This window comes from Anomalospiza imberbis, chromosome 5, assembly GCF_031753505.1.
Source record: "Anomalospiza imberbis isolate Cuckoo-Finch-1a 21T00152 chromosome 5, ASM3175350v1, whole genome shotgun sequence".
Classification (NCBI taxonomy): domain Eukaryota; kingdom Metazoa; phylum Chordata; class Aves; order Passeriformes; family Viduidae; genus Anomalospiza; species Anomalospiza imberbis.
This window is the reverse complement of record NC_089685.1, coordinates 46,637,285-46,661,700: the sequence shown is the minus strand read 5'-3', so window position 1 is coordinate 46,661,700 and position 24,416 is coordinate 46,637,285. Positions and strand designations below refer to the sequence as shown.

At 43.3% G+C, this 24,416-nt stretch overlaps 1 protein-coding gene across 6 annotated transcripts in view; it reads left to right on the top strand.

Moving 5' to 3' along the window:
* Positions 1-24,416, top strand: part of PRR5 (proline rich 5) — a 132,858-nt gene that overhangs the window by 43,141 nt on the left and 65,301 nt on the right. For 4 of the 6 annotated variants that reach the window (XM_068190557.1, XM_068190555.1, XM_068190556.1 and 1 more), the window contains exon 1: positions 5,862-6,000. The exons of 1 other annotated variant lie outside the window; for it this stretch is intronic. The gene's annotated coding sequence lies outside the window, so the exon portion shown is untranslated. Of the gene's footprint in view, positions 1-5,861; positions 6,001-24,416 lie in introns of those variants that run through there. One more of the 6 variants, XM_068190558.1, reaches the window with a different exon arrangement.

Here is a 24,416-nt window from a genome sequence, read left to right as displayed (position 1 = left end):
TATTATGGGAGCAGTATGTCTGGATACATTGAGAGATCAAACACTGTTTTTTTTAGTTTGGAAAAAGTAGTGTCTGTTCAAAGACAAATATATGGGATATACTGTTGAAGTCTTACAGAAACTTTAGATCTTTTATGGTAATTTTTTAAAAGAATTGTTTAAACCAACAGCAAATATGCAAGGATTTATGATTACATTACTTTTAGTCTAGTATCAGAGTAATAATGTTATTTATTGAGGTAATTTTGGTGAATGGATTTTAAAGAAGATATTATCATTGCCTACACCATTACTAGTGTACTGCTATTAGTATTTAAAATCTATTATATAGGGCTACTGTAGGTTTGTTCTTCAGGGTATTAAAAACAGTACTTAAAAAAGAAAACAGATTCCCTTAAGGAAGAGTCTCAACAGCAATAAACAAATTGTTCAAAAAACAAATCAAAAATATAAAATGAAAAATATTAAAATTAAAGTATTTTTGTAGAAAGTTGAAATCCCTGCAAATTATGCATGTGGGCTCTTTAGCCAAAGACACCACTAGCACTTAAACTTTTAATGATATGAGATGTAAGAATCCCTTTTTGTAATCAGGGAAATGTAGCTAACACTGGCATGAAATGTGGCAACCCTTAGCAGCAAGGCCACAGCAGTCCAAATTTATTAATCAGCTCAAATCTTAGAAAGATGCCCAGAGAAATCCTATAAGCAATTCCAAATCTGGACCTGATTTGGAAGGGCAAGAGCATGATGGCAAAAAACTACCTGCATCAGTATGTGCAGCAGAACACTGCAGAAACAGCTTTTACCTCTGGCAAGACTTCAAAATTCAAATTATTATCTTTTGTTTGTTTTGATTTGGTTTCTTTTGTTGTTGTTCAGTCGATTGGTTGGTTGGTTTTGGTTTATTAGTTCTTATTAGAGCTTCTCTGCTTTTGAGGAGGTCTTGAGACAGTGTCCTGGCTGGCAGAGTCCCAATACCTGCTCACCAGGGAGAGGCAGGCACAATGTGGGAGGTTTGGGAAATGAAAGGACAAGGGGGCAGAGGTATGTGCAGCCCTACTGCAGGATGAGGAAAAGTGTCCTTCTCTCCACAGGTCCTGCCAGTATGGATGGGAATGGGGTGAGAGGGTAGCAATAGCTTCTTTGGTAGATTCCTTTTGCTGGTAGATCTTGTGCTAGGGACTCACAGGATTCACACTGTCACTGTGCAGTTTTCTCATGTCCAACAGGAAGGTCACAGGGAAAGAGCCTGTTTCTTTGCCCAGTTCATAGGGAACAATTTCCACTAAAATTAATAGTTGCAAAGAAAAGTCAGAGATGGATCCTCCCTCAAGCAGCCAATCACTGTTGTAGTTTTGTTCCTACAGACACTGTGTGAGACCTGCCTGTAAATCCAGCAGTTGAATCACAGCAGGACTTTGGGTCCCTGGCATTCTGGACAAGCATTTTCAGCCCTCAGGTGCATTGTGTATTCTCAAGGCAGACTCACTGACTGGGATCAAAAATTTCAGATCTTCTTAAAGAACGCTTCACTCAAAAATTACCCAATGCCAGTTAGTTTAGACAAGCTCGAACACGGGAGGTTCTCTCTCCCCACTGTGGTTCATACTGATCTCCTGTCTGGGATGGTGGTTTTGTGGCTGTGGGCCCCTGCCAGACTTCACTGAGTGGGTGAAGCAGCGCTATGTACAGAAAGAGCAGAGATCCCAACCAACATCTCTGCAGAGTACTACAGTGCTGTTACAAGGAGTTTTGCTCAGGCTGACACTGCACTGAATTGCATCGTCAAAGATGCTGGGTTTTGAAATGTCAGCTGAACTATAGTTTCTTCTCCTTTCCTGCTGTCAAGCTGAAACTTCTGGCTTATTTCATATATCCTCCAGTGTTGGCAAAACAACTCCAAAACAAAAAGTGGTTCTAATGTTCAAACCTGTTTGTGCTGAAGCTGTGGTGGCAGCCATCTACTGCTGTACTTATGCTTAACTTACCAGGACACCTGGAGATACCTTGATGCTGGAAAGTTCTTGAACCTCTGAGAAGCAATAGGAGATGCGATATAGGATGTCTCAGACACATCCGTGGTACATCACTGATTTGCTACATGCCCTTCAGCAGTTCATACCACCTCTTTTATTATAAGTAACCTTCATTTTGATGTTTGTAACCATTCATTTTGATGTTTTAGCTATTGCAGCTATTTTGTAAAATAGTTATCAACATCTCAGCTAGATGCTATGACAGAATCAATTAATTAACATTAGTGAAGCATTTGGTACTCTTGGATAAAATACACTAGAGAAAAACAAATTATTATCCCTTTGTAAATCAAAATTCCACTCTATTCCTAAATAATTGTATTATCTTTGGCTGATGGCAAAAACCAAGACAGAGTTGCCAGAAGGCATCCTTAATCAGAGATTTGTCCTTTTCAAACGAAAAACAAAACAAAAAAAAAACTTCTGTGGTGAACAGTTTCACTAGCCAAGAAACAACAGAAATCCTTCCATGCTAAGGTATTAATTACTTTGTGGTTAGAGGAGGGAAGAAGCCTGAGAGAAGCATCCAACTTCTAAACTATTCAGTTATGGAGGAAACTAAAGGCCTACAGCTCCATTAAGAACTAGAAGTTAGAGGTTTTTATCTCGGGAGTCCTACAGTTGAGAAAACTATTTAATCACTTCTGCCTTGGTTGCCTCGGTGGGTTCCCTTTTCCACTCATTGTGACTGTACTTTTGTACTATAAGCCCTATTTAAAATGTTGTGTTTATAGTTCGTCTTGACACTTGAGCTTCCCATCTTCAACTTCCCTGATAACAATGCCTAGATGCAACAGTAGGGACATGTAGAACAAGTGTGCACACAAACACTGTAACTGTGTCCAATAAAGTAAATCTGGCCTTATATTAATTGTAACCAGCTGGTGAAAACTGAGCTGTCTCTGCTTTTACTTCAAGAGTTTAAAAAGATGACTGGTAGTCAGTTTTTGTTCTTGCAGATGGAGGGAAATATCTACCTCCAGTAATACCTGTGGAATGAAGTTGCCTGGAGTGGGCATGCTAAAGCTAAACCAAGGCCACTGTGGCAGTCATATTCTTCCACAGTGTGAGATCACACTCTTCCACAACCTTTACCCAGTACCAGGACGTCAGCCTTTTTCCATTAACTTGTCCTTCCTGCAGCTCTGTGGCTTCCTGTGCTTGTTCTGGTGTGAATTTCCTCCCATCCACAACTTTGTTATGCAGCTTTTACTTCAGGAGGCAAGAGGTTTGCTTTTGTTTTGATAATTGGGAACTGCTGAGGACACAAAAATGCACTACCAGCTATCACTCTTCATTGCCCAAAGCCCTACAAACTCTTTCTTAAAGACGTGCCTTGAGCTTGGCAGCCCAGCCCAGTATGACTTCTACAGATGTTCTCACTGCTCACCTTGGACTTTACTGCTGCCACTCAGGCTGCCCTGGTCATTAACATGGTTGGCAGGGGAAGAATTAATGCTTGGTTCCTATGTACAGATAACTCTCCACCAGGCAGTTTTGCTGTCCTGGGAACTGGGGCTGACTAAAGTTTATTGCACTCCTAGTCTGCTTCCTGATGCACCTATATCTGTGTGGAACTGACAGGGAGCAATAAAATCAGTTTATGCTTTCTCTGAAATATATTCTCCATGTTAGAACTGTTTCCAGTGTAGTTCTGCTGTACTAAACTCTGCCCATCATCTCTTGCACTTACACTAGCAAGAAGTGTAAGTACGCAGATTAGACCCAAGCAGGAAGATGTTGCTAGTGATGATTTTTTTTTTCTAATGCAGCTGGATTCATGTGACTGGTAGCAAAGTATTCTGACTGATGTGACTCCATCTGACACCAAGATTTATTTGAAATCTTTGGTGTTTTTTCCTGCTGTGAAAACTAAATATTTCTCACATCAAGATACCATATTGGGGTGGTATTTCACTTACCTAGCATAATCACAAATTAATCCAGCAAAGCGAAGCTCTGATCCCATAAGACGTTCCTAACAGAAGTTTAGTGCCCATGCTAGTTTTGATGGAAGCCAGCGGAGCTGTGGAGAAGTACAGAGCTCATTCAGCTCTAGCTATGATCCTGTAGTCATCACTGAAGTTCATTGCAAGTTCTAATTTCTCTTGGGTTTTTGTTTACTTGTAGTTTTTAAAGCAAAGCTTTTGGAAAACTTCCAGAGAGAATGTAACCTGTGAATTTTTTGCTTTGTAAATGAACGTATTTGGGGCTTCTGATGACAAGTTCAGATACCCGTCCCTACCAAAAAAGTATGGCCCAATAGTGATTCTGTAACACTTGGGTCAAAGATCCAACTCAGATTCCTTTGCATGATACATAATTGTGTTTTAATAATTTGGTTTAGATTTTATAAAACAGAGACAACTTAAAACAGACAGTGACGAAAATGTGTCTTCCACAGGCTTCAGTTTGTCCCAGGGACCTGCTGTTTGAAAAAAATGCCAGATTTGGAGAAGAAACTGCTCCTCAATTCTAAGATTAACTCTTCCTTGCATTCAGGGACAAGGGCAACTAGGGAAGTTCCTCTCATTCCTCCACCAAAGATTTGGAAGGGCAAAGTTGTCTTTCTCAGATTTCTGGGTCACTTTAGCTTGTGAAAAACCATGCCTTACTTTTATGCTGGATTGTAGCTTTATGGCTTATATGACTCTTGTACTACTTAGTCATGAACTTGGTTGTTTCACCATTTAATCATGAAAGACTTAATGAATTTGGCAGGTATATATGATGACCCAATAACAACTCAAACACTGCTGCTGTTTTCTTTGCATTCAAGAAATAGATAACAATTGCTTTTAAAGTGTAATAATTTGCCCTAAACATTGCCAAAGAGGAATCCTTTATGTGATCCTTATTTCTCCTCCATTAGGTTCCTTCATATACCGTCACCATTTAAAGTCATTCTACTTGGAATGCGAACTGGATCAAATAGTTTCAGTAAATGGTGATGTCCACTTCCACTGGAAGACTATGAAGCATGAGCAGTCCCTAAGACTGTGTAGGTTGAAATCCATGGTACTGTGATGTGATGTAGTGGCAGTAACATGCAAACACAGCTGTCATTTGAACTTGCTTATTGGCACTGTCATTCCCTCAAGCAGGTCAGCTGAAGGAGGTATGAGACCAGTGCCTGCCAGATATCCTAACCAAGCTATGATTTGATGTGGCTTAAAGTCAAGGTGAAATTGAGTTATAAAACTCCCTTTGCAAGGTGTAACCCTTGCAAGGTGTACTTAAAATCTCATACCTCAGATCAAAACTAGCCCTTCCAGCCCCGACAAAACCACCGGTTTGGGATGATACAGGGGCCGTGAAGCACAATCCGGCCAGTCCCACGCTGCACTGCGTGTCCCAGCAAAACCCTCGCCAGGACCGCTGCATAGCCGGGTCTGTGTGCCAGTGGACGAAGGTGTGATGCTTCCTAGTGGCCTTCCAGCTCCTCCAGCACTGGAGCACCTGGAGCAGCATCATTTCTTCTTGACACGCGTGAATGCGCTGCTGCCTACCACCTGCACCTTTCTTGTGTCTGTGTAGCTGCCTGGCCGCTGCTCCCTTGTTTCTCTGTGGCTGGAGCAGGGAAGGGCCCATTGGCGGGGCTTGTTCCGCAGGACAAACCGAGGGCCGCACGGCAAGCCCAGGGGCGCCGCGCCGGCCGTGGCGCAGCACCCGCCGCGATCCACTCCGGGGCTGAGGGGTGCCCCCGGCGGCCCGGCCGGGCTGGGCTTGGGCGGGTTCAGCGCTCTGAGGTCCTGGTTTACAGCCAGGTTCCGCCCGGCGGGGCCGCCCCCCGCCCCGCCCGTCCCCGCCCCGCCGGCGGGGCTCCGCGGCCGCGCATTGTGCGCCAGCCGCTGCCCGGGCGGAGCTCAGGGAGGGCTCGTGGCCCCTCAGCCCCCCGACCCGCCGGGCCGGGCCTCGCCTCCAGCTCTTCCCTCGGGGGCGCCGTCCGGGCTCGGGCGCGGTGAGTGGGGGTCGTGCGGTCCGGGGGAAGCGGGTGATGCCGCCGCCCGGTCCATCGAACCGGGGCTCGCCGCGGAGAGCTGGGCGAAGGGGGCGTAGGTCTGTGCTCGGCCCCCGCCGGGCGGACGTGGGCTGCGATGCCGGCGGCTCGGGGAGCGGCTCCGAGCACCCCCCGGGCCGGGCGGCAGCGGAAGGTCGGGGGCTCTCGGTGGGAGCCGTGGGCGCGGGGGCTCCTGGCTTTGTTCATGGCTGTGAGCTGCGGTGAGACACAGCCCTGGCTGTCTTTCGGAAGGTCCCTGGGAATGCTGGAGCTCGGGGTCGCAGGTTTTACTCCCTGAGTATTCAGCGTTTGTGCAGACACTGCTCTCCTTCTCTTCCAGTCTGCAATAGCGATCTCAGGTAACTGGACTTGGCTGTAAATGTGATTCCTGTGGTCTGACTGCTGTAAGCTTTATTTACGCAAGTAAGACCTCCATGCATGAGTAAAATATTTTTTGCAGAATGATTTTGCATGTTTCCACCTTGAAATGCACAGTCTCCGATGGCTCATGCAGGAGATGGGCTTGTCCCTTTCAGTGCGTGTGTGTGTGTGCGGTCGCTGTTAGTTTTGGCAGCTCGTAAGTGATCATTGGTAAAGGTCGGGTGTCTTCGTGTTCTTTAGGAATGCATTAAGCTGGATGTGTGCCTGTGTTTTGATATTGCAGAAGCAACAAGAGTGAACAGCCTTTAAAAAAGATTAAAGGAAATTGTTTAGCTTTCCTAATGCTTATCATTTCTAGCTGACATGCTTGTAAGCAAGTCTTGGTAAATTGCAGGAGAAAATTAGGTTTTGTATTTACTAGGACGTTGATGAATAATAGGAGATAGGTCTAAAGCTAAATTTTGATGTTTCATTTAAAATAAATTCTTGTAATTTCTTCTGTCTGTTGCACCTGTTAGCTCTTAGGAAAAGACGATTATTAGGTGATGATTAGGCAGCTTTCTTAGAACTTTAATTAAAGGAATAGTTCACTATAGGCCAGCTATAGAATAATGGACCCACTTGTCTCGTATGTAGTTTAATGTAGAACTGCGGTACAGCCTGGCAAAACTGTTCTTTTTCTGTAACTTCTCCCACAGCCAAAGCAGAGCTAAAACTTAATTCTAGGAGTCAGGTGAATACAGTGTATAAATCTATTTCCTCTGTGGTAGACTAGTGATAAGTGGCTTATTATGAAATATGTATTGACAGGGATTTCATATATATAACATACATCGTTGATTGAGTGACTTCATGCTTCATCACACTGTTTCTTATTAATAATCTAATTAGGGGAAAACTCTGGAAGGAATATGGAATTAAGACACAGTCCCAGTGGAACTCAGTAAAAAAGACATTGCAGAGCAGACAGAGTGTAAGAGGAATTTCCAGAAGTACTTACTCATCACCCAAGACATAGCCAGATTTTGAATACTCCTAGCTTGTATTTAGGTTCCAGAGTTAATTGCTAGATTTTCAGGTCTTTCTTTTCAGTATTCAAACTTTTATATCCAGAGTACTTTGGGAGACAGTGAGGGAAATGTGTCTATTGTAAGCCAAATTCTCTATCTTCAGTGCATAAGAAAATCACACCCTGAGCACTTAAAAAAATCTGATCCTTGGGTTGCAGTCGGAACTCCTACCACTTCCATTCTGGAGGCACTTCCATTTAATTTGTGTAACAGATAGAATTACAGTTGTAAAATCTAGCCACAATAAGGCACGCCAGTAAAATTACTTTAATTAATTTTTTTTGTAATGTAGAAGCTGTTGGGATTGATGAACATCTCTGTAAATACAGTAATAGTATGTGGCACTTAATCTCTGAACAAAAGTAATAGGTAATGGCTAAAAATAGTATTTCCTCTTTCAACGGGAGAGTTAAATATTGGTATTAACTGCAGCTTGATAGATTGGTCCAGAGCTGGAGGCTCAGATCATTCATGCTTGCTGACGTGGCCTACTTCTTTCTTTTCCTTTAAAGTATCACTTTTTGTGTGTTTGATAATAAATCACAAATGCAAATCAAAAAGCTGTTCTTTAAAGTGAAAATTGGAGCATGTTTTGCTGCACCATGAAGGCAGTGTAATTTCTAGAATGTGTTCTGATCCCGTGTAGTTCAGCACAAACTGCTGAGTTGCGTTGAGGTTGTGCCTCCATTTACATGAGTGGCTGGTCTCACACGTGGGCAGCAACATCTCTGTGCCAGGGTGAACCATTAGGTCTGGTTCTGATTATTTAACACTGTTTGAAGTGGTTCAATGTCACTGCTCAATAAATGCCTTCATAAAAAGGTCAGTGAAAAATTTGCCTCTCCAATAGCCCTGTCACAGCCTCTCAAGGAACTGCTGAATTATGAGAGCTGGTGATTATCTGCCTACATGTGTGGCCCGGGACTCATTGACACTGAGCACAAAGAAGAGAACAAAATCACAAATGCTTGTCCGGCAGCACATCCTCTTGATGGTGTTTGCTTTTCCCCAGATTCATAGGATAAGACCGGTGAGTTTGAAGTGTTGCTAAAAGAGTCATAGCTAGTGCATATTTAGCCCTTGGAAGATGGAAAATAATGTATGGACATGATTTGAAATAGGTGCTTTTATTCCCTGCTATTAAAGAAATTCCTTGCCAGCTCTGTATCTCAGTTTGGAGCTCTAAGCAATTTTAAAGCATTATTTAAGCTGTGGTTTAGGTTTCTTTAAGCAGAAGAGTGAGGGAAAGTCTTTCAACAGGAAAAAATAGTATGTAAAATTTTTCTTGTTTAAGCCTTTTTTTTTTAGTAGCAGCAAATCTGTGTATATGGGAATGAGGAAAAGGGAGTTGATTGGAACTGAGCAAGGAACTGTCATGTGAGGTAAAATTCTGATAGTGTTCTCTCAGGTCATCCTGGAAATACATTTGCATTTAAAATTTCCAGGCTAACCAAGCTGTAGGACCAGTGCAGAATGCTAAATGAAACCTGACAGCTAACTGATAACGCCACACAGTGGTGCTGGGCATTCCTCTGCTCACACAATTGAGTTGAAGATTGTTTCTTTTAATGATTATGTACCTGAAATGAAGGCTGGTTCTGAAAACAAAAGGGATGTAAATTATTCTGAGATATTTTCACTTGAAAGATGTTTACTTTCTGTCACATTACCCTACAACAGCTTGAAAACTCTCAGAAATGGTAAAATGCAAATCCCTTTCTGCCCATCAGATAGTCTCTGATGGGCAGAATATACTCCTTTGTGTTGCTTAGGGTGAAATTCAATCTGCCTGGGAGGCTGATGAGTGGATAGGGGGACAGTTGTGATCCCAAAGATACTGGGTATCACCACAGAGGTACCTTAACGTTGCTTGTACAAGCAGACAAAGTAGCAGCTCTTCTGGGAAATGTGGTGATGCATTTCCTGAACAAGAGTAAAACCTGTTTCTGCTTAGGAGTAGTGAGATATAGAAGCTAGGATGATGGCAACTGGGGAAGGAATGTGAAAGGAACCATGAAGGGCATCAGAAGAGATGGGTGAGTTTTATCTTTTCATGTGTCAAACCTGTGTGCCCGCAGTTATTGGCAATAAACTGTCGCTGTGCAGACACACCAACGATGCAGAACAATCTGAGGAGACTGAGGGTTGGAAAGAGAGAAGAAAATGATTGGTAGGTTAATGTGTGTATTGGGTGTGAAAGGGCACCTGCAGTCACAGGGCTGGAACAAATCAAGGGCCTGTGCTTGGCTGTGGCTGCTGCAGTGCAGCAGTTGTACGGACAGCACAGTGGTCCATGATATCCCAGTTTTGAATGGAAGAATAACAGGCTTTACCTATGCAGTCTGGATGCATATTTGGCTCCCTAGCATAACTGTAAGGTGGTTTCCTTCTGAGGGAATGGAAAGAGTTGATTAGGAGAGCAAAGTGACTGATTTCTGAGGAATTATTAAAAATACTTAATATAGATCATCTGAGAAGCAAAGACTCTGTTGATTTCAGGTATGATTACTCAAGAAACATAATCTCTTAACCTTTGCAAGAGGGTGTGATTAGACATAATGGGCTGCAAAAGAGAAGGTAGCTTGAACATCAAGAAAAGCTGCTTGCAATGAAGCTAGATAATCTATGAAAAATGGTGGTAATGTTGTTTGGTATTGTGTGACACTCACAAAGAGCTGGGAAAAATGTTCTGCAGGGCTGGTCATTTGGAGTCGTATCTTCCCTGGCTGAGCTGTGCCTGGTGATTAGGGTGGAGGTTTTGGAAACAAAACTCTTCAGTCTGCCAAGTCAGCTCCTCTGTTGAGAGCTGGCTGCTAAGCCCCCTTCTGCAGTCTGCTGGAAGGGCAGTCATTCCCTGGTAGCTTGGATTTGTATGGATGAATTAATAGGCCTCATTTCATCTTTAGCCTCTGATCCAGGAAATACATGAGCATAGCTGGCTGCTGTTATTCTGTAAAACAAACATTGGAGCATCTTGATTTCTGTTCTGATCATGTGGTGAGAGAATATGGGAGGAGGCAAGTGATAGAAGGTGCTCCAGTGGTGAGCACAGCAGGCTGGGCTAGAAATATTACTGGGTTTGCATTGACTTTGTTAATTTATGTTCTTGGACCCATGCTGAATTCTCCTCTTAAAGAAAAACTGGAAAGCAACAGGCCTGAGGTGTTTTCCTGTTTAAAGTTTCAGCCATTACTGGCAAAAAAAAACAAAACCTAATGGATAAGAGTTGGACAGTAGTTGCCTCTTTCTTTGCCAAGCCCAGTAACAGGCACAACTTGTTGGTAAAATGTGAAGAGCCATTTCAGAGGGTTGTGCAGCTCTGGGTTTTATCGTGTTACTGCACAGTCATGATATTGTTCTGTTTCTCTCTTCAGGTACAAGGTGGGTCGGTTCATGAAAAGTCTGATTAGACCACTGAGAAGTACAGTGTATGATAACCTATGTCTCCTGGGTGATTTGATGCTGTGACAGGCAATCTCTCCCCCACTGAATTTCTGGTATCCCACAATAAACTAAGAGTTTATATAAATTAGATGTGCTCTTCCTGCAGAACTGGTGGAGTTATAAGGGCTCCAAGATGGTATGTTGTTGATAGATAGGGAGGAATATGTTTATTCTGATTCATAGTGGCTGCTTTAAAAATTGGAGACAGTTTGTGTGTCTCCAGCATGAATGGTTTATTGAAGGGCAGGCAGGTAATACACAGACAAGCATTTACAACACTGGTTTGAGGATGAACCTCTTTTAATTAAGTGTAACTTGAGTCACAGAAGTTCCTCATCTGGTGACTTGGAATAAGGTTTTCACTTCCTGCATCATCCATTTGTAGTGAAGACTTAGAAGAAAAGAAGTTCTGAGATTTCATTGTCTTGGTTGCAAAGGAAATCAGAAAGCTGAGAGAAGTTAAGCGACTTCCCAGCTTGGATGTGCTCATCCAACCCCTCCGAAAGCCTGCTGCTTTTCCTTTCAACATAATACTAACTTTTCTTTCTGTAAAATACTCTGTTAAGGCTCTCTCCAGGAAGAGTGGAGGCCCACTTCTCTTTTCCTTTATTAACTACTATAACCTGATCTAGAGAAATACCAGTAAACTGATTGGATTTGGCGATTATCAGGTAAATAAATTTTGCCTTCTAATTTCCCTTTAAAAGGAATACCCACTGTTGTTGACATAGGTATGATTTAGGTTTATAGTAACAATTAGTTTTTAAAATATGGGCCCGAAGATCTTCAATGCAGAGTCTCGGTGCACTCCTGTCTGCTGCGCTGATGGTTACCGTGACTTTGTTGGCATGGTTTTGCTTGTTCATTTTGCTGCATTTTGTGGTGTTTGGACTTTTTAAAAATATATTTTCATATTTGCTGTGGAGGACTAGGCAAAGACTGCTTGCTGTCAGTGGGTTATCAGATGATTTGTTTGGACCAGCACAAAAAAAACCCACTGCTCCTAAATAAAGTTCCTGGTATAAATTATCCTGTAGTGTATCCTATTGTTGGAGGCTAGGATTTTTCCTTTTCTTTTTTTATTTTCTCTTCTGGAATTTTGTCCCATCTGTTGCCTAAGGGACAGTAACAAATGGTACTTAATAGAGAGAAAAAGAAGTGGCCTGGGAGGGGGGAAGGGTGCAGCTGGCTGCCCTCTTGTAGCTGAGGGGCTTTCTCTTCTAAGGGCAGAGATAAGAGATCTTGGCTGGGAGGTGAGGGGCTGGGCTCAGCTCTCTCTCTTGGGCTGGAGGGGAGACTGCCGGTCTGCAGTTGCTGTGGGGAGAATTCAGTTTGCTGCCAACGTGGAGCTCTGTCTTTTACTGCTTCTACCATGAGTGAGCCTTTGCCCCTAAGAGTGGCCATTGGACTGGGACCTTATTAACACCCTACCTCACTAGAAAGGACCTTCACCATCCACTTGGGTGCCTCAGGGGAAAACCCAGGACCCCGAGCCCCTCTGAGGGAGCCTCTCTCTGCAGCGTTCGAGAGTCCGGCTGCCGCTGCCCAGCCCTGCCGCTTCTCTGCCGCTGCTCCGGGTTTTTCACTACACTGTAACCCAGCAGCCCTGCCTGCTGGGACACCCGCGGCTCCTGCCACAGCTGTGCAGTTTCTGATACATTTCATTTGCTGCTCTGGGGTCGGCTCATCCCTGCCATTCCAGCCGCTGCTCCGAGGTTCCTGCTCCAGCCCATCCCGCCATCCAGAGGGGCACCGGGACCGGCTGCCCCTGTGGGCTGGCAAAGGAAGCCCCTTTTCCAGCCTGCCCGCCGTTACCCACGTGCAGAGAGGCGGCGGCGCTCTCGCCACAGCGCCCCCTGCAGCCGCGGGGGAATCATTGCACCCTGCCTGGCTGTGAGCCAGCAGCGCCCCTGCTGGCCGTGCCCGGAACTGCGCCACAGGGGAAGTGCCTGCAGCCGAGACAAGGCAGGGACTGGGTTTGTGTTCTGTTTGTGTGCACTATTATACACTTGTTATACACTATCTACATACTAGTAAGGAACTGCTGTTTCTTTTCCTGTTTCTTTGCCTAAAAGCCCCTTAACTTCAAAATTAAAATGATTTGGTGGGAAGGGGGTCACATTTTCCATGCCAAGGTTCCCACCTTCCTCGGCAGATACCTGGCCTTCAAACCAGGACACCTATCAGTGAAATCTGGATCAATCCAGTTCATAGTGCCAGGAAAAATAAATACTTGTGGTAATTCTGGCATCCCTGATGACAGAAAGTATTGGAAAATTTGAGAAAGACTTCATTCTTATAAATTGTCCAAGCCAGTTTTGTGTAACTGAGAAGCAGCTTGCAAAGTTCAGATAAGAAGCCAGATGTTGGCCCAAATTAGTGAGATTTGCTTGCATGAATCAAATTTGGCATTACAGCATGCTCCCCAAATTAATTCTGTCATGTATAATTCCAGTGTGAGTTGATTTTCTATTTTATTCTGCATGACTTCAGTTCATTTATCATTATTAAGCTATTTCCTGGAGATACTCAGGCTTAAGTGTGTGCTTGTGTGACTACTAGAATTGTCTGCAGTTACACAGACAGAAAATAGTAATCCAGGTTAAAAGGTAAATTTTTTCCATGTATTGTGTATACTGTGTTTCAGTCACCATTTCTCAGTTTACTTCAATATTTTATTTGAAGAATTATCCCAACCATGAATAAGATACAAGGTTTATGCTTAGCTTATTGTACAGTAAATTCTTTCTTTTGCTGTTTTTAACATTGGTAATACACTTCTGGCATCATCTCTCTTAATTTTTTTTTTCTTGGAAAAGAGTATGTAAAAGAATATTTATTAGCTGATTTAAATTCAATTAACTTCATTTCCCTTTCATGGAGATTTTAACAATGCTTAATGAGAGATGTAACTGAATTGCAGAGCTATTACTTCTCTCTGAATACATTGAGATCTTTGCTGAATTCTCATGAAGGTTTCTTGATCATTCACACTTTAATCCTGGCCTTCGTAATTATTTTGTAGCATAAGAAAAGTCCCATAGATGCTAATTCTATTAGCCTTTGTCATGCTTATTTAAGAAATAGTTCCAGTTCCTCATTTATCTGCCTTACTATCTATTGTTTATTGGTGATTTTTTTTTTCTGCCTTTAAACCCCTGGGCTAAGGCACTAAGACCACCCTGTGCTAGGCAGAGTATAAACACAAAGCAAAGTGCATTCCCTGCCTTGCACATTAACACTTTTGTTTTATGGCTATGTGAGGGAAATTCTTCTTAACTGCCTTGTACTCAGACCTCCACAGACACTCAGTTGCCACTTCAGCTGCATTTAGAAAGTAAATCTCTAGCTTAGGGGAAAAATAATTAAAATGGAACACCATTGTTGCTGAAAAGAATTCTTGTGCTTGTTGGAAGATGCAAGAATTTAAGTTTATAAAGACTATCATCTGCATGCATAGGCAAAAATGTGATGCCCTTTCCTCTCTTCTCTGCCTTGCTTTTGCTCTCATTCAAGCCAATGGGCTGATAAATGCTTGGAAGTTGTGTATCTCTCCTGTTAGCCTTCTTGTTTGCTTGCCTTCTTTCAACAGCTTCTCCATTCACAGTGTTAAACAACAGGAGAAGAAACACACTTATAAAATTAAAATACTCTAATATTGTGTAGTCCTGTGAAGGAGGGTGTCCTGCTTCTCCCACAGATGGTCAAACTAGAAAGGTTAATTTCTTGTCCTAAAGTCTGTTATGGCTAGAAGAATTATAAAAGCACACTGAAATCGCAGATCATTGCATTGCTGAACACAGACTCCTGTGTGTGGAGCGTGCTGAACTCCTGGACAACTTGAGCCTGGAGTGCGATTTTGTGGGCAGCAGGGCTTCAGAGGCAGAGCTTGTGGATGGTAGAGCAGTTAACTTAGCTAGGCTTTTTCCTAAGCATTTCTTAAGCATTCTTTGTTTTTCCTTTGGTTTTCCATGCAGGGGCACACATGTGCATGGATAAACATGCAGACATACGGTGTTTACAGACTGAGCATGATAGCTGAGCCACTACTCTTGGACCAGCGGTCTCCACTCTGCTGGGTGTGCAGTGTGTCCTCCCTAGGGCCTAGTGTAACCTTGTTTGTGGAATTACGTGGCATATGACTTCCAGAAGCACACATTATATGATGTGTTTCTTCTACCAACACAACCGGTGGAAAATGTGTTCGAGGCTTGCCATTCTTTTCAGCCAGGAGATGGCATGTCCAGCCAGACCCTGGATGGCCTCTCTGAGGTGATCCCATCAGCTGCTGGGAAGGTTGGATGCAGCTTTAACTCTGGGACATACCCTTGGATGCTCCTTGCTTCACACTGCTATAGGGAATGTGGAGAATGCTGCATAGCTGTGAAGGCCACATCTGTTGGGATTCCTGCTCGATCCATCTGAGTTTTGCAAAACCTCTAGAGCCTTGAAGAGCTCAGAATGTCTTTCTATCCACAAGCCTTACTGAACAATATCTACATAACTTGGGGCAGTGATCTGATCTTTGGGTATGACCCAGCTCCTTATGGGATCCCATATAGTCTGGAGGCGGGTTGTGGTTTGGGATGGCCACAGTGATTAGGAGACCTCCTGGAGGGACATGAGAGAACTTAGGTAGTCATTGCTACTGCTTTGGCTGGCTGCAGAGCTCTGTGCATGCATCCAGGATCCCAGATATGAGCAAATAAAAGCCTTTGCTTTGGTTCCCCCTTACTAGTGTTTTTTTTTTTTTTTTAACTCCAGCATCTGCTATGATGCACATTCTCCCACCTGCCTGTATGAATGAGACAGCAGTGGAGCAGGTTTATTAGGCTGATAAATAACAGGAAAAAGAAAGGCTGATAAAGAACAGTGGATTTTGTGGAATTTGAAGACAGTTCATACCACTGAGCAGCGCAGTATGCTGTGCTGGAATCAAGTGCTGCAAGATGGTGCCCTTAGTTAGGATTTGCATAGTCATAGGGGATATATGAAGCTGTTTAAGAGAGACTTGCTTTGATTATGCTTTAAAAACACTTTCTTTTGCTGACTACAGCAAAGCCCTTATCTTCCTACCTTGGGAAGAGAAATCTCTAGGATGTGAGTGCTGCAGATCCTGCCGAGACCAATATTTAGTTTTGTTCTTAATTTATGATGGTTTTGCCTTACTGTAAGGAAGTTAAATGGATTGTGGCTCTTTGAGAGGTGACAGGAGATGTCTGGGAATAGTGACTCCAGCCCTAATGCAAACAGATCTCAGTGTTCATGTCTTGTAGCTTCTATGGGGGTGTGATGGCCCAGGGCTTGCACTGTCCTGTTGCAGACTTGGGTGAATTCTAGAGGAGCACATGGGTAAGAAATCAGTGAATGTGGAGAAGCTGAGCGATGCCCGTGCATTTAGAATAGCCAAAGGTGCCAGTTATTCAGTACCGAGTTTTTAGGTACAGCAGCACCATATGCCCTCTTCCTTGGAGCTTTTCCATGCCGAGAGCACTGTCTTGCGCTGTAGTTGAATCCTGCAGCACTGACAGCTCTGTTATGGCACTGTCCTGCTTCCCATCCTTCCTTCTTCCCCACCCTCTCTGATTACATTTCAGTTTCTTCCATGTAAGAACTGTAAATTACTACAGTAAACCTATTACTCTCTGGGGTTATGTTTGTCTCTTGCTCATTTTAATAAATGGAACTGTGCAGCAGCCTTAAAGATAAAATCATGTGAATTAAGGTACTAGGTCATGTTGAAAGCTTTTACTTTCTACTAAAAGTAAGAGCAAATACTGCAAGCCTGAAGAAATACAGGGAAATATTTACTACATCTTTTATGCATGGAATAACTTAAGGAAGGATGCAGAATGCCAGCCCTGCTGTACCTCACCTAAGTGAAGTGCAGTGCAGCTCTCTGGTGCCTCAGTGAAAGATGGATACTGGCACAGCACAGCTGGATGCAGCTTATGCTTCGTCCCAGCAAGGTTGTGCAGTGGGGGGACAGTGGCAGCAGGAAACAAGGGCAGAAAGGATTCCCAAGAAAACCTGGGTCGTCTGAAGTCACCATGAAGCTAAAGGAGTTTAAAAATTCACCAATTCAACCCACCACCTTTGGTGGAGAACAGAAGTTCTGGCCTTTGTTTCAGTTATTTCTGGATCAGCCACCAAAATGCCTTTGTGTTGGGGCCTGAAGCCAGTCTAGCTAATGCCATCTTGAGGGAAGAGCTTTCCTCTTATGGGAATACCAAGCCTGGAGGTCCTCTGGTTCCACAGAGAATATTTGTACTCAAACAGAAACAAGCAGAGCTTTCTACTGAATCAAAAATCCTTGACTCCCTCCGGTGTGTTTGCCTACTGCCTCCTGCAGTCTGCTGTTAGCTGTGCTTTCATGGCTCCCTGTCACATTTCTTTGTATGTTTTCCATGAGCACAAAGGCATCTGTGTTAATCTCTCATTTTGCAGGTGGTTTCACATTCTCTTCCAGCCTTTATCTGCCTCCTTTTTCTGAGCTTTGTCCCAAGATGGAAGTCAAATTTGGTAAAGATTAGAAACAAATACGTATAAGAGGGATTAACCCAAGTTTTCAAGGCTTGAAGATGACTATGAAGGGAAATAAAGTGCACTTACATCCCTCTTTAATTCTGTTGGATTTTTTTTAATATCATGCCAGATCCAGCTCAGCCTGTTTCTGTTACTGTAGTAGGACAGACAGAGCAAGAGGGGCTCTTGCATTTTTTTCTTTAGCAAAATTTGAAGATGTCTGGTCAAATCCCACCACCTTAGATAGGTGGCATATTTAATCAGCTCTTGAAAGCCTGCTCCATCCCTGAAGAAAATGGACTTGGAGGGCTGGGAGGGAGGAATGTTCCCTTCACTTTGATTTTGTCCTTACTTTTGAGGGCTCCTTTTGTTTGTCTAGTTTTTTTTGGTTTTTTTTTTTAATTTCTTTGAGCATCACTGTCATGACAGAAATGTAACCTTTTAGAAAGACGGTCTCTCTTTTCCTGCCCTTTAATTAGCAGGTGAGAGCTACTAAACATCATCCCATCAATATTTTGGCAAAATCAGGATATTTCTGGTGTGTATATAGAGTAAACAAATTTAAGGAAAACCTTGGATTTAATAGCAGTCATACAGTATTCATAGTAGTCTTTCAGCTTCTTCTGAGGCTTCAAAATTAATTTTGAGGCATGGAACTCATTTTTAAATTACCTTTAAGCAAAGTGCTGCTGAGGAGTAAAAAAAGCTGCATTGACCCTGTGTGGGGAACGTAGCATCAAGGATCTGGCCCATCTTTCCTTGGGAATTGCTGCCCTATCATCATCTCAGTGACATCTTTGAAATTTAGTGAGATGCTGACTCAGTATGACATAAGTGGAGTCCACCAGCCTTTTGTGACATCTTGTCTTTTTCTCCTTCGTTGTTTGAAAATGAAAGCATATAGGAGTTTTCAGGTTTGTTTTTGAGTCATCTGGCTTCCTGCTGTGAGATTTTGTGGAAACACTTTCACTGTTCTTTAGTTACCCATAAGTGATTGTGCCTAGAATGTATCCTGGGAGAACACATGCTTCTATTTTTGCTTAATGCTTAATTATCTTTTTTTTGTTTTGCTGCATTCCCACAGCATCTGCCTCTGTTGAATTTTGGTCTGTGAGTGTTCCACAGTTTGAGGATAATGAAAAAAAATCCCTAAGAAATAAGATTTAGGATTCTTATGTCTTATTTCAATACAACTGCTTTTATGCTATTTGGTAAATTCTTAGGAACCTGCTCAATAAGGTCTGGGGGAAAAAATTGCCTGACTTGCAGTTAATTTTTACTGAGTGTAATCACACCTTCAATGTGTGATTGCCCTTGATGGTCAGAGAGAGTTTTCCCTGAATTAAAAGACTAAGAAATGGTGCTTAGGTTTGTGCAGGCTTTTGAGCATCTTTCAGGTTTGGGGTTAGTTTTTGGGGAGTTTCCCCTCTTAGTTTGCTTTGCCTGGACCCTTGGCAGCTTCCCAGCACTGTTCTCTGACGTGCTGGGAAGGTGTGGAGAAACAGTGCTCTCCAATTCAACAGAGGTTGAGTGGTAGCATTTTGTGAAGGTTACAGCTCTTACCGGTTGGCATTGTCCACCATCACAGATTCAACAAGCTCCCCAGTATGCCTTGATACCCAGATTCTTCCTTCTCTTCAGTTATCACCTAATTTTTGCTATTGTCATTTTGTAAGATTTTCCAAAGTTTGGTTTCATATGTAGCGAAATCTTCTGGTTGGGTTGTGCCACTGGATCTAAAATCTAAATCATGTTGTTCTTCAGTTACTTGTCATATCAGATCTCTCGTGTTTCCTCTGTTTTCATGGAAGCTTGAAAACTCTTCAGTATCATCTTTGTTGAAGAAGCAGTTTTGTTCAGGTTTTAAATGACTTCTACTACTTGCATAGTGTTGTCACCTGCTTGCAATAGGGCAGTGGAACTAGTGTTTAAAAAGCTCATAGGTTGGTGTTCTTCTTGCCCCATCAGAAACTTGCATCGAGGCTTTTGATGGATGACTCAGAGAAAGCACAGCAACGGTGCTGCACTGCTATCAACTTTGCAAACTACTGTTTCCAGTTAAATTCTGGAGAGGCCCTTTGTTAGCAGTTAGTCTTGCATGTGTCTGCTTAGCAGAACAGAGCCAGTTGAGGTAAAATCAAAAAGCTCAGGTTAACCCATGGATAGGAGATGCTTCAGTGAGGGTGGCTGTTCTAGTTCTGCTCTGGCTGCTCCTCTTCTGGCCAAGCAGGAGGGATTCCCAGGCTAGTGACTGCTTTAACCCTCCTGCTTGCACCCACTAAGGGATCTGTTTGCACAGGGTGGCAGTGTCCAAGCAGAAGCTTTGACTGGTTTAGATAAATCTATTTAACTGTTCTGGCAGTGCTGGAGGGTTCCTGTGAGCTTGGATAACATGTTAGTCTGCAAAGTGTTCGCCTTTACATTCCTCTCCAAATGGTATTGTTTTTCTATCAGCTCTTTGCCTCTGTTTTGCCTGGTGAGAGGCTGATGCTTGAGGCTGAGTCTCTTTTTTGTCCATGTGCCTTCATACAGGCTCACAGAGTGCCATGTTAGTAGCAGGAGGCCTGTGTTCTCTCAGGAGGTCATACCTCTTCTTTTGTTGGAAACAAACTCATCCATCCATTTGTGTGTGAAAATTTCAGTGGTCTTGAAAATTTTGGTAGGAGTGACAGTATGACAGTGAAAGTCTCTGAGGCCAGCCTGGCAAATGAAAATGAAGAAGCAAAAGACACCACCACCCAGACTGAAAAGGGTTTTATTTTAAAAAGCTTGAAGATATATAGAACTTCAGCCAAGCTGGCGACCTGTTGGGTGGTCCAAGGTAATTTGCTGCTTTATCAAGTGAAGGAGAATGGGGAAGAAGTCCTAGGTTGTTCTTTGTATTGATGAATTGGTGTTCATTTTACTACCTTCTTTTCGTGGTAAGGTTGTTTATCTTTAATTCATCTAATACCAGTCTTGCCCTCAAGATGATCCTGAGGCATTCGTGTTTGTGTGCCCACAACCATGGCAGCTAGATGCCAGTGAGGATCTGAGAGCCTTCTTCAGTTCTCCAATAAAGGCCCAGTGCCAACTGGCACGATCCAAGAATTAGTGGACTCATCCATTAGGCTTTTCTCTGATTAAACCACCAGCCACTCTGCAGGAATAGCTCCAAATCACACTTCCCTCTGCAACAAGCAGGGATTTCTTCCTTGATTTCTTTGCAGCTCGTGAGCCAAACCGACATCACACCTGCCTGCCATTCATCTTCCAGCACTGCTGGTGCCAGACCAGCTGTGCAACAGCAGTTGCTTTCTGTCTGGGGTGAGGACAGATTGCTACTACTCAGGAAGACTCGGGAAGTAATTGGATCAAAAACATAATTTGCTCTTTAAGCACACTGAGGTCCAAGTAGATCTCCTTCCCCTGCCGAAAGAACTGGGGGGGAGAGGGGGGTTGGATAAAATAAGATGATAGGAGGGAAATAGGAAATAAAGAGGGGAAAGAATTGAGCTGTATCCTTGCCATCTGTCTGCTTGGAGTGGTGCAGCTGCTCTGCCATTGATAGGTTGCTGTCTCTCCACTCAGTGCAGACAGCCAAATGACTTGTATCATGAACAAAACAGCTGAAGATTAATACTACTAAATAGCCTGGTCACAAAATCTACCTCGAGGCAAAGCTGCTCGAAAACCTTAAGAATCCTCTCCCTGTCGATTCACACTTCTCTTCAGAAACTTACACCATGTGGGAGCCAAACATTTCAGCACACATGCTTTTTCTGGATCAAATCCCGTGTCTTTGCAGCACAGTCAGTTTTGGAACATTGATAGGTTATTTAGAAACAAAGGGGAATGGCCAATTGGAGGTACACTGGTACTGCTACTGTGCTTAAAATTAGTTAAGGATGTGTTTAAATGCTTCATTAGTTCAGGGTCTGTCTGCTACCCAGGGCTGCACAGTTTCTGACAGTCCCAGTTCCAGGGATTTGTGGAAGATGCTCTCCTTTTAATTGTGAAGAAAATGCTCTTTGCATCAAGAGCTGTGGAAAACAGGCAAGCATGAACTGCAAGGTAACAGACACAAAACTAAACAAAAATTCCCAAGGTATAGTGTGGTCTTGTGAATGGTTGTAAATACCTTTGTTGAAATATCAGCTGGGCACTCAGGAGGTATCTGAGGGATTCACCCAGGGCAAGGAATGTGGGGTTTGCTTCTCCTCTCCTAGACTACAGGCTCTTTGAGGTGGTCTCATGACAACCTGGGTCCTGATCCAATACTGTTGACATCCATAAAAGAATACTTTGTATACCCAACCTAAAAAAAAAAAAAATCCAGCACAACACAATTTTGGATACTCCTCTCCTGGAGTTATTAATGATGATAAAGATTTTCCAGAGATGAGCCATGGGCAAGTGTCCCTTCCTGAGCCTGAAAGACCATTCTGGCAGTTGTTAATCCCTGAGAATAGCTCTGCAACTGAGTCATTACAGAAGATCTGAATATGGTTTAGGGGCTCAGGGTGTCTCTTAGAACTGTTCAGAGGGGTCATGATGGAATGGCAGGCTTTATATCACATATATTTGCAGTGTGGGACTATAAATTAGTGATGGCAGGAGCACAAAAAGATAGCTGAGTTGAATCCAAGTGCTTTTTATGATAGCCCTGTAATTGCTGCTACTTCTATTCCGCTCCTCTTTTTTTGTTAGTTTATTTCCCACCTAACCATTCCCTACATACTGCCTCCAGCACACCAAGTCCTAACTTTGGTGCATGGCTTATCCAGCCTCTCCCTGCTTTCAGTTATGGAGAATCAGTGGAGCCATGAACTTGGCAGCTTCTGTAGAAGTCCAAGGCCTATACTCACACCACCCCAACTTTGTGAGCTGAGAGACCTGCTCTGTCTCCTCCCACGGTAATTTGTTCTCTGATGTCCAGGCATATCATCCTCACTGGACAGGAGGCAAAAGCTTCTTCTATATCCTTTTCTTCTGTTATTCTCAAGGGGTTCAGGCAGTAGTGTGTGCTCTGAAAACAGCAGCAGATGCAGACTGTGTTCTCATATTTCTGGGTTTCCTGGGGAAGCTTTTGACTAAGCAGCTGCCATTTCATGCAGAGTCAGAATCTGAGTCTCAGAATGTGGTAGAAATGTCAGAGGAAATATAAGAAGTTGCTGCCCCCAGCTATTTGCTGCCTTTCTTCAAAATCTGCAAGGCTGTTGGAGCAGAAAGTTATCTTACTCTTGTATCTGGCAGCTTCAGCAAAGCTTCACCTCCTTTGGCAGCAGAGCTGATACCAGCAAAGCTGCTGGATTTACACAGCAACAGTAAAACACAGCCCCATGACCATCCTTGCTTTGGTAGGGCAGGAGGAGGGGCAGAAGTGATAGTAGTGGCATCATTTCTTAAGTTTCTCTTTGCAGACTTGAAAGCCGTCTCTAATGAGCTTAGGATGAACTGCCTGCTTAATATTCTTATTAATTTTTTTCCTGTTTCCCTAATACTATTAAGTGCAAGTGACAATTACTTCTGTTTTCAGGATTCATGACGGTAGAGTGCAGTCCATGTAAGGATTGAACTCTTTTTATTTTTCCTTTGTTTTTTTTTAATTTCCCTGTAGTCATAGTAGCCTTGGGAATTGAGAATTACAATGTTTTCCATTCCTTTCCTTTCCTTTCGCCCAATCCCTGCCATCCATTCAGAGTTTTTGTTTGCCACTGGGACCTTGTGAGCATCTCTTGTAAAACTCCACTACATATTCTCCATATGCCTGTGTCTGGTGCTATTGCTGGCATCGACTGTGATCCCCACCATGGAAATAAGTAAGCCCAGCTCTGCTCTGAAAATAGAGCCATGTGAGAGGTGAATTTCTGAAAGGTGGTGTGCCAGAAGCCTGGTGGTCTGAGTAGAGATGTTCCTGATAACCTCAGTGATCCTTAGAGCGTGTTCAGTAAAGTCTACAGAAGTGTGAAGAGACAGATAACGTTATCAAGGGGGTTTGTGGGTTATGACTTAATAATTCCTTTTTTGCAATGCAGACTGTAAATTCCTGCTGCACTGGAAGTCACTCTTGGCTCTGCCCTGCTGTCAGATGCCTCTCTCCCCCTCTTCTCATGCTCCTTCCAAAGCTTGCTCGCTGCTGGCCGTGCCAGGAGCAGTGGCTTGGATGAGAAGGGTGAGATTTGTTTCTCTAGGCTGGCTGTGAATCCAGGTTGCCCAGGACCCATCACTGTCTTAATCTCCTTATAGGGTTGCTATTGTTCTTAACGGGAAGCTGCTATTCCTGAAGATGTTTTCCACATGGGGTCTGACACCTCAGCAGACAGGCTGAGCACTGGGCTCATTGGGTGAGGAAGACTCTGAGCAGGACCCCTCCCGGTGCAGGAATTGTTTATAAAAAGGAGGACAAATTGACATGTTCCCATTTTCTTTTCCCACCTCCTACAGTTCTTGGGAATAAGGAAGAAAGCCAGTAAGAAATGTTGATGTTGGCATTTGGCATTTCAGTCAAAAGCAAAGGAAGATGAAGTGGAATGCTTTTTTTTTGGTGGGCAGAGAAGTGTTGCTGCAGAGGTAGTGCCAGGCTGCTGCCAGGATTTGTTCAGTTTTCAAATTCAGGGGGAAGACAGTTGACAGTTTTTGTCTCTGAGATTCCTGAAGTGACTGAGCCAGGAAAGGAGATCCAGTGGCTTCTTGACTAAAATTCTTGCAAAATGACCTCATTTACACTCACTGAATCCTTTAGCATTAAAACCCTTTAAACACTACTTCAAAAATTCATGAGTTCAAGTGCTTTAATGGAAGCAAAGTAGACACTTTTCTGTTTTGTCCTGAAAGAGCTCATGGAGAGTTCAAAAGGAACTTTTACTATGTAGTTATGCTGCACTCACCCATCCAAGAGCTCTTCTCCTTGAGTTAACCTGAACCTTTAATGTTTTATTGAAATCACTGTGGGATGTTGACTTTAATGTGAGACTT